Source organism: Sminthopsis crassicaudata, chromosome 2, assembly GCF_048593235.1.
Source record: "Sminthopsis crassicaudata isolate SCR6 chromosome 2, ASM4859323v1, whole genome shotgun sequence".
Lineage (NCBI taxonomy): Eukaryota > Metazoa > Chordata > Mammalia > Dasyuromorphia > Dasyuridae > Sminthopsis > Sminthopsis crassicaudata.
The window spans coordinates 441,448,661-441,467,505 of record NC_133618.1 but is presented as its reverse complement, the minus strand read 5'-3'; the positions used below and the strand labels follow the sequence as shown (position 1 = coordinate 441,467,505).

General features: G+C 41.0%; 1 pseudogene; it reads right to left on the bottom strand.

Moving 5' to 3' along the window:
• LOC141552891 (TLD domain-containing protein 2-like) overlaps nucleotides 1-18,845 on the bottom strand; it is a 31,185-nt pseudogene that overhangs the window by 7,672 nt on the left and 4,668 nt on the right.

Below are 18,845 nucleotides of genomic sequence, written 5' to 3'. Positions count from 1 at the left end.
ACCAAAAGAATGTAATGGGAGTGCTTTAGGGATTAGATGATCTCCCTTTAAGTTCACAGGTTCCATATATTTTAATATCTTAGTATATATAATCATAGGTGCATAGTCTGAAAGTCCGATTCTATCTCCTGCCTCAGGTTGTACCTCAACATGAGCTAATGTTAAAACCCTCAACTGCATTCACCAAATACTGTAAATATTTCTCATCAAAGCTTGATCTTAATCTATTTAGTATGTGTTAGGGGTCCTCAAGGGGACTGAAGGTTTCTCTGAACCGCAGTCTTACTTTTCTTCCTGGTCCTACAAAATTCTACCACATGGCCTATCTTGCACCAAGCAAGGTCAAAGAATTTTCTGTCCCCTTTTGGCCATTTTTGGCATTGGGCTTGGAAATGTCCCTTTCTGCCACATTTATTACATTTCTTTCTTTCTATCTTCTCAAAATCCAAAAGCATTATATCTTCCCCTTCAGCAGCTGCCTTCATTAACCCTTCCTATAAAGCTGTGAGGGGGTAGCTTTTTCTGTGCTCAATGGGAAAAACAGCTGGTCTTTCCAAAGCAATCTCCTGACTCTTCTCTGGCTCAATGTGTAGTCAGGGCTCTGGCTTTCTTTTTCTTTGTAATTTTACCCTTTCTCTGTCTTCTACCTTAGTTTTCTTCCTGAGCTATTGCTTTTACTGGTCTAATTGCTGTAACAAGGCCTTTGCTTTATCTCCTCCTTCTGATTGAAGGCCCAATTCCTTCATCTTTTGTTCTATTTGCTTAATCCCTTCACCCATTCTCACTATTTGAGCTGTACTTAAGGGATGGGGGAGGTGGTTTTCTTTATTACCTCAATCACCTGGAGGCACATATCCTGATAAACCTTCTAGTAAAGGATAAATACTTGTTGGCACTGGGGAGCACTCCTCAGCTTTTCTTTTTCTTGGGGTGTGTTTTCTGTTAAAGAATCACCTGTTCTGGTTTGTAATGCATTAGTTTCCTCTTCTTTTACAACTCTACTCTCGGGTCTGGTCACAAATTGACCCATAGTGTATCTCTACCTTCTCTTCCAGATGAGGAACTGTTATGCCTTTTTGGATATTAATTTTAATAACTAATAATCAATATTCAAAGCTTAGCATTATAAATATTGTGCCCCACGTTGGGCACCATATGTTAGGGTTCTACTCTCCTAACTAATGCTAATCTGTCCTTATTCTTAGGCCTATCAGAGAAAAACTGCAAATATAATATCAATCTCACCTCTGTTTTGAGGTCCTCAGAATCCTCTGGCTACTATCTCATATGGAAATAGTTTATGCACACAACATAGCACCTGAAAGTTCAGATGAATAAGCTTAGACTTTATTCACATAAATCACATCTACTCTATGACCTCCTGCACTTACCTTGGTAGTACCCTCCCAATCCAGTCTCCAAGTGATAAAAAAGAGAGAGAAAAGAGAGAGAGCTCTTCCTGTCCAGAGCTTAAAGAGGGTCAATGAGTTCACCGACACAAGCCAATCAATGATGAAGGTTACATCCCGAACTTGACCAAGACTTCAGAGAGAGATCTAGGTTCCCACCATGGGTGGAGGTCCCACCCACAAAGGAAGTCCCTAAGTACTCAACTCTTAAGCACATCCAAGGGATCCTAAAGACCATTGGTCCACTTACATCTCAATTGCACTTGCCTGACCTTCCTAGGACCTTACAATTCTCGACCTTTTGTTCTTCCATATAAATTTTGTTGTTATTTTTTCTAGGTCATTAAAATAGTTTCTTGGGAGTCTGATGTACTAAATAAATAGATTAGTTTAGGAAGTATTGTCATCTTTATTATATTCGCTTGGCCTATCCAAGAGCACTTAATGTCTTTCCAATTATTTAAATCTGACTTTATTTTTGTGGCAAGTGTTTTGTAATTTTGCTCATATGATTCCTGACTTTTCTTTGGTAGATAGATTCCTAAACATTTTATACTCTCGACAGTTGTTTTGAATGGAATTTCTCTTTGTATCTCTTGCCATTGGATTTTGTTGGTGATGTATAAAAATGCTGAGGATTTATGTGGATTTATTTTGTATCCAGCAAATTTGCTAAAGTTGTAAATTATTTTTAATAACTTTTTATTAGAATCTCTGGGGTTCTCTAAGTATACCATCATCTCATCTGCAAAGAGTGATGGTTTGATTTCCTCATTACCTACTCTAATTCCTTTAATCTCTTTCTGGACTCATTGCTGAGGCTAACATTTCTGATACAATATTAAATAGTAATGGTGATAGTGGGTAACCTTGTTTCACTCCTGATCTTACTGGGAAAGGTTCCAGTTTATCGCCATTACATATGATGTTTACTGACGGTTTTAAATATATGGTCCTGACTATTTTAAGGAATAGTCCATTTATTCCTATACTCTCAAGTGTTTTTAGGAATGGATGTTCGAGTTTATCAAATGCTTTTTCTGCATCTATTGAGATGATCATATGGTTTTTGTTAATTTGATTATTAATATGGTCAATTATACTAATAGTTTTCCTAATATTAAACCAGCCCTGCATTGCTGGTATATATACTACTTGATCATGGTGTATTATCCTGGAGATGATTTTCTGTAGTCTTTATGCTAATATCTTATTTAAGATTTTAGCATCAATATTCATTAAGGAGATTGGTCTATAGTTTTCTTTCTCAGTTTTCAACCTTCCTGGTTTAGGTATCAGTACCATGTCTGTGTCATAAAAAAAGTTTGGTAAGACTCCTTCATTCCCTATTTTTTCAAATAGTTGATATAACATTGGGACTAATTGTTCTTTAAATGTTTGGTAGAATTCACATGTAAATCCATCTGGTCCTGGGTATTTTTTCTTAGTGAGTTGATTAATTGCTTGTTCTATTTCTTTTTCTGAAATGGGACTATTTAAGCAATTTATTTCCTCCTCTGTTAATCTGGGAAGCCTATGTTTTTGGAGGTAGTCATCCATTTCACTTAAGTCATCAAATTTATTGGCATAAAGTTGGGCAAAGTAAATCCTTATTATTGCTCTGATTTCCTCTTCATTTGTGGAAAGTTCCCCCTTTTCCTTTTTAAGACTAACAATTTGATTTTCCTCTCTCCTTTTTCTGATCAGATTTACCAAAGGTTTATCTATTTTATTGGTTTTTTCATAAAACCAACTCTTAGTTTTATTAATTCATTAGTTTTTTGGGGTTTTTTTTTGCTTTCAATATTATTAATTTCTCCTTTTAATTTTAGAATTTCAAGTTTAGTATTTGGTTGGGGGGGGCTTTAATTTGGTCTTTTTCTAGCTTTTTAAGTTGCAAGCCCAATTCATTGATCTTCTCTTTCTCTATTTTATTCAAATAAGCCTCTAAAGATATAAAATTTCCTCTTATTACCGCTTTAACTGCATCCCACAAATTTTGGTATGATGTCTCATTGTTGTCATTATCTTGAGTGAAATTATTAATTATTTCTATAATTTACTGTTTCACCCAATCATTCTTTAAGATGAGATTATTTAATTTCCAATTACTCCTTTAATGTGGATGCAGCCAGATCTTGAGTGACCCTTATTGTGGCAATTCGGTATTTGAATTGTTTTTTTCTGGCTGCTTGCAATATTTTTTTCTTAGTCTGATAGTTCTGAAGTTTGGCCACAATATTCTGTGGAGTTTTTTTTGTTTTGTTTTGTTTTGTTTTTAGGGTCTTTTTCAGAAGGTGTTCAATGAATTCTTTCAATGCCTATTTTACCTTCTGGTTCTATTACTTCTGGGCAGTTCTCTTTGATGATTTCCTGTAAAATAGAACATATGCTCTTTTTTTTTTATCATAATTTTTGGGAAGTCCAATGATCCTCAGATTATCTCTCCTAGATCTATATTTCCAGGTCTGTTGATTTTCCAAGTAACTATTTGACGTTTTTCTCCAGTTTTTCATTTTTTTTAGTTTTGCTTGACTGATTCTTGGTGTCTCAATGAATCATTCATTTCTATTTGTTCAGTCCTGATTTTTAATGAGTTATTTTCTTCATTTTTTTTACTTCTTTTTGTATATGTCTAATTGAGTTTTTAAATGAGTTATTTTGCTCTATGGAATTTTTCCCCCATTTCACTAATTTTCTTTTTCTTTCTTTCTTTTTTTTTTTTTTTTAGCGAGTTATTTTCTTTTTCCAATTGACAAATCCTACTTTCTTGGGAATTCTTTATCTTTTCCAATTCACAGATCCTACTTTCCTGTGATTTTTTAACCTTTTCCAATTATTTTATTATTGTATTATGTATTATCTGGAGACTGTTTGCTATTAGTCTCCTTGGGGTTGCAAACTTGCTCTCAGAAGCTATCGATCTTTCTCTTCATTTTTTTTACTCATTTTTAAAAACCTATGGGGTCTGCCTTCATTGTAAGGAGGTTACCAGCTTCTGCTTCAGAACAAGGATAGGTATGGGTGGCAGCTGAGTTGTGAATGAGCTGCAAAGGTACGAGGGTACTCTGGGAGAGAGTTTCCCCCACACACTGGAAATGATTCAGAGCTGGTTAGCAATGGCCAAGCTGCAGAAGAGCCCAGTGAAGAACCCCTGCTGTGTGGCCTAGTGACTGCCCTGAGGCTAGAGGCTGAACAATGAAAGTGTCACAACCCCAGGCCCATGGAGCTGTGGATATTAGCAGCTGACCCATGAAGAGCCCCGGCACACAAACTCTCTGCCCTGGGAAGCACAATCCCTGTTGTGGAAGTTCCATTGCCTCAGGGCAAACCAGGCACTGTGCAGATTAGAGGCTTCTCCAGGGTGTGTCCCCCTGTCTTGCAGATTCTTAATTGCCCAAGGAAAAGCCCCAGACAGCAGAATGCAGCTGCACAGCTGTGCTGCAATCTGTGCTGAGTCACTTCTGATTTGGGGTAGCTATAGGCAGTTACTGGCGGTTTTTTAAAGTGGCTTGATTTCTCTTCAGATCTGCTGTTTTGCAAGCAGAGTAGAGCAATCAGCCTATGCCAGAGTCATCTGTCTCTGTAGCTTTTCTAACTCCAGAGGCCTCCCCAGCCCGATCTGCACAATATGCTAGCCTTTAGTCTATCACTGTCTATATTGGTCTTTTTCCCCTCAGGACAGACCTTTTCTGATGAAATTCCAGATTTTCTTTGGCTTGTAAATTGTTGTGCTTCTAATCTTCATGGGTTGTATCAGTTAAGTGCTGTTTTTGAGGCTGAATTAAATAGTTGGTAGTGAGGGTAAGAGAGAGCTTAGAAATTTGAATGTGGCTTCTCCACCATCTTGGCTCCACCTCCTACAAATCCAAAGGCTCATTTCTTGATAACTGAGTCACCCACCTGCTCAGTAAATTTTTTGCTTTAGCTGGGAGTGTTGGGAGTGGGGTAGAGTTATGGATTAGCACATGAGATAGACATATTAAATGACTTACTAAGATTCCCATAAGTATGGAGTTAATGTCAAAGCCAAGATTAAATAAAACCTATATAACAAACCACTTCTCAGGACTGCTAGGTTCAAGTACCTTTGCTCAGTCATTTTTCAGTTATGTCTGAGTCTTTGTGACTCCGTTTGGGGTTTTCTTGTCAGAGATACTGCAGTGATTTGCCATTTCCTTCTCATTTTACAGACAGAAAACTGAGGCAGACAGAGTGAAGTGACTTGTCCAGGGTCACACAGCTGGCAAGTGTCTGAGGCTGGATTTGAACTCAGGAAGAGGAGTTTTCCTGCCTCCAGGCCCGGCACTCTGTGCACTATGGCAGCACCTAGCAGGCCCCTGTTCAAATATCTTATCAGACTTCTCCTGCCTCGCCCTGAAGAACAGAACTAAGACCACAGCAGAAAAGTTACAGAGAGGGACAGTGGGGTTCAATAAAGGGCTAACTTTGGGGCAAAGTGGATGGAGCCTGGCTCTGGAGTTGAAGACCTGAATTCACATCCAGCCTCACAATATTACTAGCTGGGTGACACTGGGCAAGACTTTAAAAACCTTGATTGCCTTTAAAAAAAGTTAATTCCCCACATGTTAAAGCTACCCAATGATAAAATAGGCTGCTTTTCCGGGTATGGCCACTGGATGCCACCACAAGATGCTCTGCCCTGTTTCTAGTTCCCTGTATTCAGCCCCAGCAGTTCCTGGCTCAGATGGACCCTAAGGCCCTTTTAGTGTCCACTCTTCTCTTCCTCCTCGTTGGCAAAGTTGTGTCCATGGGGACAGAATGGTGTGCTCCCAGAGGCCTCAGGGCAGACCCCCAGACCTGGGGACCGTACCTTCAGATGTGGGGAGAAGGAGAACAGGAAGGTTTCTCCAGTGCCATAAAAACAGCTGCTGACCCAGATGGCTGTAGAAGAGAAGGCACCAAATATCTGGAACAGGAAGCAGAAACATGGCAGGCATCTGCCCAGGCCTTGCAGGGAGGGGAAGGAGTGTCCTTAGGGAATCTTTGGCCAAGGAACGTCCCATCCCTGCCCCCACCCAAGCCTGGTTCTTAGTGAAGGACTGTGTCTGCTCGGATCTATAACTAGTGCCCATCCCTCCACACACAGAGCATCCCTCAGCCTATTCCTGCCTGGTATGCTCTTCCCCTTCTCTCATTAAAACTGTTCCTATTGTGGCTCTTTTCAACAGGGAGGGGACTCAGGCCAGTCCCAGTGGTCTTGTGAGGAAGAGAGCCATCTGCCCCCAAGAGCGGCCTGTTGGGACTGAGGGTGGATCACAACACAGCGTTTTCACCTTTCTATTGTTGTTTGCTTGTTTTTTGTTTTCTTTCTCATTTTTCCCTTTTTAGTCTGATTTTTCTAGTGCAGCATGATCAGTGTGGAAATATGTATGGAAGAATTGCACATGTTTAATATATTGGATTATTTGCCATCTAGAGGAGGGGAGAGGGGAAAGGGAAGGAAAAAAGATTGGGACACAAAGTTATGCCAAGATGAATGTTGAAAATTGGCCCTGAAGAATTATCCATGCATATGTTTTGAAAATTAAAATAAAATAAATTCAATTAAAAAAAAGAAAATTATGCAATTTTTGAAGATAAAAAGCTTTAATTAAAAAAAATTGCTCCCTTCCTTCAAGATCTAGGATGTATAATCTCCCCTCTAGGAATCGTTCCAACTGCTCCAGCTCATGCTGAACATTTTCGACGGTTGGAGTTTGAAACATGCAGTTTAGTTCCAAATTACATACTATCTTGTCATTTTCTCTAATTGTTTCCTGTGGACAAGTTCTGCTTCCCCACTAGACATACTATGAGCTCTTCAAAGACAAAGATTGTGTAAGGGTTAAAAAGCCTCTAGAAGCAAGGAATGCAGTTCAAGGTATGTGGGAGGACCTGAGGGATGAGAGGTTCAGAGGTGCAGGGAGACCTACATGGAGGTGCGGCATAGCCCCAAGAGACGGTGTCTGATTCATGCCTCCCTCCTTAGTGCTCTCACAGCCTAACATGCCTCCCTCCTTCTTCTCAGGCCAATCCTATTATGCCAGGTTCCTAGAGGACTTCCCCCTTCCCCCATATCATCAGTGGGGTATGTGCTATCTCAAAATAAAGTTCTCTTTCACTTCACCCCTACCTAATGGTGGTCTGCCTCTATGGGATCTGGGTTGGTGCCCGAAGACAGGTAAGTGTGGCCTAGCCGTGCCGTCGATGGACGGGCATTAAGAATAGCTCTAAGAGGAGCTACCAGGTTAGAGTAGTCCTTAGGGGTGTAACAAGTGGCTCCCGAACAGGGGCAATTTTGGCTAGGACCTCACCTTGTAGCAGGTGGGAAGAGAGACAGAACTCTGCTCTAAAGTGAGTAGAAAGTTAGGAAATGGGACAGATTATTATGAAGATCCCAGAAGGTACCAGGGAAAGAAGCTTCTAGAATAATAAAGGAAGTAGAATTAGAAATGGATTTTTAAAAGTGGGAGGTAGTAGGTAGTCAGATGGCTTCCTATGAGAAGGAAACTCAGGGAGCCATCCCAGAATGGCATCAAGTGATTGGGGGCACTTTAAGAGGTGCAAGCCGCAATCCATTAAAAGTAAATAATGAAGTGCAAATGGAGAGTCATAAAACAAATGAGGGTCATAAACCGGCACTCACTGGGACCAGCCTTGCCCATAAAATGGAGCTGGAGGAAGTTAACTATGAAAAAGAATCAGGAAATAAACAGGAAGATGAAGGAGGTGGATGTGACTTGAAAGAAGGAAGAGGTAGTAAGGAAGAAGCAGGAAGTGGATATAATGGAACAGGAGGGGGCAGGGATAAGATGAGTAATGAGAAAATAAACAGAGAGACATTTGACCTTGAAGTAAAGGAGAGTGATAAGACGAGGGAGGAGAAAGGGAACAGAGGGAAGGTTGCTTCTGTCTCCAAGACATGGCCTTTCCCCTCATCCCCCGCCCTTCCTGAGGAGATAGGTCTTCCATCTGCTCCCTCTGCACCTGCTTGTGAAGGCTTTGCAGATTCCCAGACAAGTTCAGGACAAATAATACAGAAAGCTGGAAAATATAAAAGAAATGAGGATCAAATGCAATATGATGCAGCAGCATATGCAGCTGTGTCTCAATGTGCCCAAAAAGCATTTAGCAAAATTCAAGCTTCTGGAAAGCAGAAGCCCTCAATGACTAGGATTAAACAGGGCCCAGATGAAACTTTTCCTGATTTTGTGGCCCATGTACAAGTGGCTGTTGAGAGGTCTGTGGGCAGAGGAGAAGCCTCCAGCCTTCTTATGCAGAAATTGGCAATGAAGAATGCTAATACTAACTGCCAGAGGGCCATGCCTACTATAGATGGGGAGGCTGGCCTGGAAGAGATGATAAAGAGATGTGAGAATGTTGGCTCCAGTGCCTTTCAAATGGATGCTCTCACAGCTGCTATATCTAAAGAGATTGCAGCAGAAGACCTGCCCTGGCAAACAGGGCATATCCAACCCCTGGTGGTTGCAAGTTTCAGATACAATCTATGTAACAGGGACATATTGAAGGCATACAACCTCCACAGGATTTTTAATCGGGGTCATTGAGTGTTTGGTGGTGTTTCATATCATGCCCACAACATTAACATGGAAATCTAACACCCTGGTTTGGGTACCTCAATGGCTTTTCTCAGCTTATAAAACCCGAATCTTATGTGAAATTGTAAAACAACAGTTGGAGGCTGGACATATAGGATCAATGTCCAGCCTATGGAATAGCCTGGTATTTATTAAAAAGAGACAATTCATAATGCTAGTGGACCTTAGGGCTGTTAATGCTACTATTGAACCTAAGGGAGCCCTACAGACCGGCATGCCATCTCCTAATCTAGTACCCACTGGCTGGCTACTTACAGTAATAGACATACAAGATAGTTTCTTCTCCATCCCTCTGAACCCAGAGGATAAGAAAAGATTTGCTTTTACCATTGCCTCCATAAACAATGTAGGACCCGATTTGCACTACCAATGGAAAGTTCTCCCCCAAGGGATTTGTTGTAGCCTCACTTTGTGTCAGGTGTACATAATGCAAGTGCTAGAGCCAATTTGGAAGGCGTGGCTTCATGCCATGATATTGCCTTATATGGATGATATACTGTTATCAATGAGTAGAGAGAAAGATCTGTCTGCCCTGCTTTAAAGAGACCATGAGCATTCTTGTTCCACACGGACTGGTGGTAGCCCCAGGAAAGATCCCACATAAGTATCCCATCATTTTCCTGGGACTCCACATGGGGACTTCTGCAATTACTAATCAGATACCTAACTTACAATTAGACAAGGTGAATACTCTGAACCTATTTCAGAAACTAGTTGGACAAATTCAATGGTTAAGGGCTCATGTCCTTATTCCTATTTCTTTGATGCAGCCTTTATATGACATCTTAAAAGGGTGTAAAAGATACTCAGAGCCCCTGAATATCAGATAGCTTATATGCTGTCCAAGTGCTCAGAGGCATTGAAAATACAGTCCTACAGCCTCAAAATCCTTCAATTGCTGACCTTCTTGATGAATTGCTGCTGATTTTACAGACTAGGAAAAATCCCATTTACATCCTGCATGTATATTCTCACCAATGCTGTGCAGGAGACATATTTGTTGGCAATGAGGTGGTGGACCGTGCTTTATAATGCTCCCTTCTCATGGTCACCACACCTCCTGAATGTGCCCATGATTTTCTCCACTTACCCGCTAATTCTCTACAAAGCCTCTATGGCCTCACCTGGGAACAAGCCCAACAGATGGGGAAGCAGCGTGCTCAGTTTCTCCCTCCTCCACCTAATAGAGGAGTTAATCCCAGGAGTTTATTCCCCAATGATTTGTGGCAAATGGGTGTGACACATGTGGATTGTGTGGCCATCCACGTCTGTATTGACACTTATTATAAATTCCTTTGGGCCACAGTGGCCTCCTGTGAGAACACTCCTTCAGTCATTAAATATTTGTATAGTTGCTTCTTCTCTCACAGAGTTCCTAATACCATAAAGACCAACAATGGGCCAGCTTATACCTCTAAGCAGATGGCCACCCTTCTCACCACATTCACCATTAAGCATGCTACAGGGATTCCCTATAAACCACAGGGTCAGGCCCTGGTGGAATAGGCCCATCATACTCTGAAGGCCACCCTTGTTAAACAGAAAGGGGGAGTAAGTAGACAGAACCCCCGATCGTCCACACAGGTGGACATGGATAAGACTTTATATAATTACAATTTTTTGTGCCTGGATAGGGATATCAGCCTCTCTCCAGGAACGATACATTTGGCATAATCTTATAGACAGGACAGAAAACTAAGCTCCATGAAAACTGCACTTCAAGAGCTAGAGAATATTCAAAACGTCCTTTGGCAAGGTCCATCCTTAGTACTTTGGAGAGGGCCGGGATATTTATATCTTGCAGATTCTGATGGGGAAGGCCACTGGATTCCAAAAGAAGGACAAGGAGAGTTGTTCCTATTAAAACAGGGACTGAAGAAGAGAAGGAGATGACCCAGGAGATGCCCAAAACAGCGCCATAGCAGAGAGATGACTACTCTTGCCGGACCAACTTAGTGATTGGATCTAACATACTTCCCTTCCCATCCCTTCTATTGTATCCCATGGGCTCTATGTAGCCATTTTTGTATTGTTGCTTCTTTTGCTTTTGCCTACTTTGCTAGGATGCTTTATATGTATTCTTTAAAAAATTCTTTAGAGGTACTTATGGAAGAGCTTCTCATTTGTCAACATGAGAACATTTGGTCTTATTAATAAAAAAGGGGGATATGTAAGGGTTAAAAAGCCTCTAGAAGCAAGGAATGCAGTTCAAGGCATGTGGGAGGACCTGAGGGATGAGAGGTTCTGAGGCTCAGGCGAGTCTTACATGGAGGTGGGGCATAGCCCCAAGAGGCGGTGTCTGATTCTAGGTACCACGGCTCCCTCCTTAGTGCTCTCAAAGCCTAGCACGCCTCCCTCCTTCTTCTCGGGCCCATCCCATTATGCCAGGTTCCTAGAGGACCCCCCCCCCTTTTTCCTCCATATCATCAGTGGGGTATAAATATGTGCTATCTCAAAATAAAGTTCTCTTTCACTTCACCCCTACCTAATGGTGGTCTGTCTCTATGGGATCTGGGGTTGGTGCCCGAAGACGGGTAAGTGTGGCCTAGCCGTGCCGTCGATGGACTGACATTAAGAGTAGCTCTAAGGGGAGCTACCAGGTTAGAGTAGTCCATAGGGGTGTAACAGATTGTTTCCTTTTTTCCCTTTCCTAACATGGGAACTGAGTCAGCCCAGAGCTAAGTATACCATAAGTTCTCAAAAGATGCTTTTTTAAAAAAATCTTTTTTTATTAAAAATTTTCCTCCCTCCAAAAGAGAGATTGTGGATGAAGGGATGTATCCTCTCCTCCACTCTGTCCTTTTCTTGGGGAATATAGGTGAGGTGCTTCTGGAAAGACTGCCTCCAGAGGAAGAACCTCATCTCAGGTTGGGGCAGGAAGACCCCAGCGTGAGCTCCTTCACCACTCACGCCTCTATCTTACCCCAGCCCTCCAGAAGAGACTCCCACAGTCAGGCCGGACCCCGCTTACCTGCCCATCCCTGTCCCTGAGGACCAGTAGCACACAGGGGAGCTCTGGCCCTCCATCCTCCGATACAAGCTCTTCAGGCTGAAGCCATCCCTTGCAGTGCAGTAAAGGAGAGTCCAGGAGTGGCCAGTGAACCGAGGGGGAAAGTGGGGGATGAGCTGGGGACAGAAGGAGGACATGAAGGGGTATTCTTCCTCAGCTGAGGTTAGGGAAGCATCGGGAGATCTGGGACCAGGAATGGTAACCAAGGGAGGCTGCCAGAACTACTGCTCCAGTTCTCTGCCTCAGGGCAGCATGGGGAGCAGTAGCACCTTTGAGCCCCAAACCACCAGTGGGTCAGGTGGGACCAACATCCCCATCTTCACACATGGGGAAAACAGCAAAATAACCAGCCCTGTTTCCCACAGCAAGTTAAATAATAGAGCCAGAAGAACAAGCTAGACCTCCCCACTGCCAGCCTGCCCCGGCTCAGATCCAAAGTCCATAAATCCCAAGCTATAGCCATACCTGCCTGAATTCCTCTGCATGAAGGACTTTGCTCTCTCCCGGGGGGGGGGGGACCCAAGCCTCCTCAATGCCAGGGCCCTGGGCAGTTGGCACAAGTGGGGGCACAGGCTCATCCTCAGCCTCTCCTGGCAGTGGGTCGTCTGGTTGGCTGGGCTGTTGGGGATAGACAGCATGGAAAGGAAAGCAGAAGTCCTAGAGACTTTAGAGACCATCTTATTTGAACCTCATTTTATGAGGCAAAATGATTTCCCTAAAAACTCTTGAGGCAAAACTGGGTCTCTGATGCAGATATGTCTGAAGCCCAGTCCTCCCACACATTCAGCCCCTGCCTCTTTCCAGCTTCTACCATTGCCTCCCAGTTCTGGCGCCCACGGGACCATCTTGTGAGACCTTTGAGGGCCGCAGGCTGCTCTCACCCCCGGGATGGGCTCTCTTCTCAGGGGCAGCCTCCCCCCAGCTCAGCCTCTCCTTCTCCTAAGTCCCAAGGACATGAATTTCCCGGCTCCCTGGGGAGGAACATGGGGATGTTTCCCATGGAGTTGGGCCCAGCTGAGGTGGTTTCCTCACAGAGACCTCTGGTGATCCCACTGGGAGGGTTTCTCTGCTCCTGGCCCTGCTGAGCTTGTGCTGTTCCAGGGGGGATACCTCTCTGGGTATCAGTTTCTTTATCTCTCACATGAGGTAGTTAGACTAAATAAAGAACTCTTAACCTAGAGTTCATGAACTTGGATGAGAAAAAATGGTATCTTTATTTTTACTAACAATTTATCATTTTCTTCAATTCTGAATGTGGGCCACAAGCCACAAAAGTAGTAGTAATGTCTGTGACTTTGTCACCAAGAGAAATCACCAATATTTTCACAGCCCATTAAAATCCCTGGAGATATTTTGAAATATCTTACGTTCAGCACTACTTTCAAGTTATTATAATTATTAGACTCTCCAATTTATCTGTATTTGAAATATATAACCTTGTCATTTAAGGCAGCTAAATGGTATATAGGAAATAAAAAGAACTGAGCTCAAATCCTATTGTAGAGATTTACTAGCTGTGTGACCCTGGGTAAGTCACTTTACTTCTACTTGCTTCAGATTCTTCATCTGTAAAATGGAGCTACCTTCCTCACAGGGTTATTTTGAAGATCAATGAGATAACATTTACAGAAAGTTACAAAAATTAACAAAACTTAAAGTTGTGTAAATATTAGCAATTATTAATGTACTCATGGAAAAGCACATGAGACAACTGTCACAAAGTTAGTTTCTGAAAAATATTTTCATAATGATATTTCAAGATAATTGGTTTCTTTTGTAATCCTGTACAATTTTTTAGGAATTTAAAAATATTCTTCTGAGAAGGCCATAATAGGTTTCACTAGGGTGCCCAGGACACCAGTAAGAGACTAAATGGGCTCTAAAGTCCCTTCTTGTTCTAAACCTGTCGTGTGTGTGTGTGTGTGTGTGTGTGTGTGTGTGTGTGCCTGCAGCACGCCCTCTCCAGCCAGCCTGATCCCTACCCTGAAGCCCTTTTAGCCCCTCCAGATGCCTCTTACAGAACCTGCCAACAGAGGGCACATTCTTCCTCTCCCCCATGCCAGGTTCCAGCTATCTTGGGCCTAGGACCTTGAAGGCAGTGTCAGCCCAGGCCAGGGCAAGGGCATCTGCAAGAATGTTTGTGGCAGCTCTCTTTGTAGTGGCCAGAAACTGGAAAATGAACGGATGCCCCTCAATTGGAGAATGGCTGAATACATTGTGATATATGAATATTATGAAATATTATTGTTCTATAAGAAATGAGCAGCAGGATGATTTCAGCGAGGATTGGAGACACTCACATGAACTGATGCTGAGTGAAATGAGCAGGACCAGGAGATCGTTGTATACTTCAACAACAATACTATATGATGGTCAATTCTGATAGATGTGGCCCTCTTCAACAATGAGATGAACCAAATCAGTTCCAATAGAGCGGTAATGAACGGAACCAGCTACACCCAGTGAAAGAACTCAGGGAGATGACTATGAACCACTACATAGAATTCCCAATCCCTCTATTTTTGTCCACCTGCATTTTTTATTTCCTTCATGGGCTGATTGTACACTATTTCAAAGTCCGATTCTTTTTGTACAGCAAAATAACTGTTTGGACATGTATACATATATTGTATTTAACATATACTTTAACATATGTAACATGTATTGGTCAACCTGCCATCTGGGGGAGGGGATGGGGGGAAGGAGGGGAAAAATTAGAACAAAAGGTTTTGCAATTTTCAATGCTGGAAAATTAACCTATGCATATATCTTGTAAATAAAACGTATAATTAAAAAAATAAAGAAAAAAGAGGGAATGCTGAAAATTATCCATGCATATGTTTTGAAACTAAAAAGCTTTAATAAAATAAATAAATAAATAAATAGCTAAGAAACCAGGTCAGCTAGATGAAACCATGGAGAAAGCACCCACCCCGGGGTCAGGAGAAGCTGAGTTCAAATGTGACCTCAGACATTTAACACTTTCTAGTTGTATGACTCTGGACAAGTCTCACCGTCCCAATTGCGTTGCTAGAAGAAAAAAAAAGCCTTCCTTTGGCCATGTCATCCCCTCAAGCTACCCTATGCCCAACCTTCCCTTCCTAAATTCTAGAAAAAATAGTCTATACTTTCTGCCTCCACTTCTTCTCCACCATCTTTCCTTCATTCCTGTCCTTGCACCTGCTCCCGACTCTTGGGACTTCACCTTGTTCCCAGCAGCTCTCTCACCCTGGAAGATACCCTCTGCCAATGGGTGACCTCCTGTAAGGATCTCCATGTAATACATGCCCTGCAGCTCTCCCTGCTCCGCCTCCTGTTCTCCAGACTTCTCCATCATGCCCCCTTCCCTCCTGTCCCCTTGATTTTCAGTAAGGTGGAGGGCTAGAAGCAGGGAGTAGCAAACTCCTCTTCCAGAGGAAAGAAATTGAATTTCCAGCTCATTCTAGTTGCATTTGTATTCTACCTGGATTCACTGCCCCTGGACAAGATCCCAGGATGAGTTGATCACTTCTCATGTCAATATTGTGCTGCTAACTTAAGCCTTATCTCAACCTCTTCTATCCCCTGGTTGGAGGGTCTTCCTCTGCAGAGGGCAGACATGGATTTGTGTCCTTTTTCCCTCAGTGCAGATGGCTCCCAAATCTCATCCCAGGGCTGAGCGGCCGCTCACTTCTCCCAGATGTGCTGGAGACCTTCCCTTACCTGAGCCCGGCACCCTGCGTCCCCGTGCCCGACGGAAGTATGCGACTATTATGGCTGCGATCATGCTTGTGGCTCTTCTTACTGTTATTGTGGATAGGGATTGCACTGTGATTTCTATGTATAGGGAACTTCAGGGTGAGAAAGTTACTTCTATGACTGTGTAGCTTGAGACCCTCCCAGAGTACTGAGAGGACAAGCTGGGGGCACCAGAGCGCAGAGTGCCCGCCGGGAGTCCAGAGGACTCGGGTCAAAGCCAGCCTCAGACACTAGCCTGTGACTCTGGGCAAGTCACTCAATCCTGTCTGCCTCAGTTTCCTCATCTGTAAAATGAGCTGAAGAAAAAATTGGCAAAACATTCCGGTATCTTTGCCAAGAAAACTCCAACTGTGGTCACGGGAGGCAGACGTGACTAGAATGGCCACAAGAGCATTAAGAAATTAGTCTCACAACCAGGATATATAGTTTGTATAACAGTACAGGCGCTGGAAGCAGGTCTTCTAGGGCTTCAGGCTTGTTTTCTATTCAATGCAACATAACACCTGGTTATTGCAGTGATTTATATTAACTCCGGTTACTATTCATTCATAAAGTAGCATCTCTATAGTATTTATTATATTATATTGTATATGTATTATCAGCTTTTATTCATAAAGTAGCATCTCTATAGAATTTATTATATTATATTATATATGTCTTTATTATTAGCTTTTATTCATAAAGTAGCATCTCTATAGTATTTATTATATATTATATTGCATATGTATTTATATCAGTTTTTATTAATAAAGTAGTGTCTTTAGTATTTATTATGTTACATTATATGTATTGATTATTGGCTTTTATTCATAAAGTCATATCTCTATAGAATTTATTATATTATATATGTATTTCTTATTGGTTTTTATTCATAAAGTAGCATTTCTATAGAATTTATTATATTATATTATGTTTGTATTTATTATTGGTTTTTATTCATAAAGTAGTATCTCTAGTGTTTATTATATTACATTACATATGTATTTATCATTGGCTTTTATTCATCAAGCAGTATCTCTATAGTATTATGTTATATTATAACATACATGGTATATAGTATATATGATATTGTTATATAATTATATAATACACATGTGTATTTATTACATAATTATATATAATTCATACCATTGTATCATATTATTATAGATAGATGCTACATGTACTACCTTAAGTATAATATTCTAAATATATTATTACTTATCTACAATCTATATAATCTAAAACCTATCACTTATAGATTATCATTATTAACCATAATAGTATAATCCAGATATATCCATGATATCCATGATGGTTAATCCTCACCCCATCATTATTGCCCTTGTCTGTACAATTGGACTGATGGCTCTCCTGGGGAATGGAGGACTTCTGGGTAAGTCACTTAACCCAAACTGCCTTGTCCAAAAGAAAAAAATGAGACCATAAACTCTTGACATCATCCCACAACACTTCCATCTCCATGAAGTCCATGCTCCTGTGTGCTCCTAATTTATACGCATGACATTCTTTTTCCCCCAAAGCAATTGGGATTAAGTGATTTGGCTAGGATCACACAGTCAGAAAGTGTTAAGTGTTTGAACTCCAGATATCAGGGCTGGTGCTCCATTGACTGCACCACCTAGCTGCCCCTGGAGTGGGACTTTTTGCTTCTCCTTGTCCTTATCCTCTTTCTCATATTGCCTGCCTTTCTTCACCATCCCTGTCTCCTTACCTTTCACTGCTTGCCCCTATATTTGCTGCATTTGAACCTGATATGCTTGGTCCAATTTCATAAATTTCACAAATTAATTAGTTTAAATATCAAAGGAAATAAAACAAGTATGGCTGAAGGGGCAATAGCAGATCTTAAACTATGTTATAAATCAGCAAGCATCAAAACCATTTTGTATTCCTTAAAAAAATAGCTATAGATCAATGGAATAGGCTAAACAAGGGAAAATCAGAAGCAATGAAACTCAATAACCTAGTATTTAGTAAACCAGAAAGTGCTTAAGAAAAACTCTAATGAAAATTGGAAAGCAGTCTGGCAGAAATTATATTATGCCCACATTTCATACTATATTCCATGAAGAATTCTAAGTGGACATATAACTTTTATTTTAAAAATCATAAAATAAAATATTAGAAGGAAATTGTATCTTTTACAGCTATCTGTAGGTGATTTATTCTTAACAAAAAGGATATAGAAGCAATTTCAAAAAATAAAATGCGAGATTTTTACTACATAAATGTGAAAAGTTTTTGTACAAACAAAATTAATGTATCTGACTTGACAGCTAAAATCCCTTCTTCAACAAGATGCCTTTCCTGGTCATCCTTAATCTTAATGTCTTCCTCAGAGGTTAATTTTTTTGTCTTTCTTTGTGTCCCTTTTGCTGAGCAGGAATCTGGGACTTAATAATTGCTTATTAACATGACTTATCCAGAACAAGAAAGGAAATGTTTAACTTGCTTTAAAATACAACAAATATGATAAATACAGAGAAGTGGGGGGAAATCTACATGAACTTATGCATAATGAAGTAAGCAGAGCCAAGAAAATAATATATACAAAAACTACAACAATGGAAATGGAAAAAAATCAGAAAAATAATTTTTTTAAAAATGTTATAAAATTCCAAAGAATAAACACAGTCCAAGAAAGAGATGAGAAGACACCCCCCCACTCAAGTCCTACAGAAATAGGAGGTTTACAGATCCAATGCTGTGGTATTTTGTACATGTTTTTAGACTTTTTGGATGTATGGTTGACTTTTGTTACTTTTTTTTTAAAAAATGCTATATAGAATGCCTCTCTGGGAGAAAGCAGCAGAAGGGGTGCTGGGAGAAATTTTAGAAACATAAAAATTAAAGATACCAATTTTTAAAAAATGTTAAGTGACTAAAATGACCCCTGGAACCATATTCAAAGATTTTCAGCCCATTTCCTATTCGTAGTGACACCACTTGGGGTTTTCTGGGCAAAGATAACTGGCATGGTTTGCCATTTCCTTCTCCAGCTAATTTGTAGATGAGGAAACTGAGACAAATGCTTGCCCAGAGTCACATAGCTACTAAGAATCT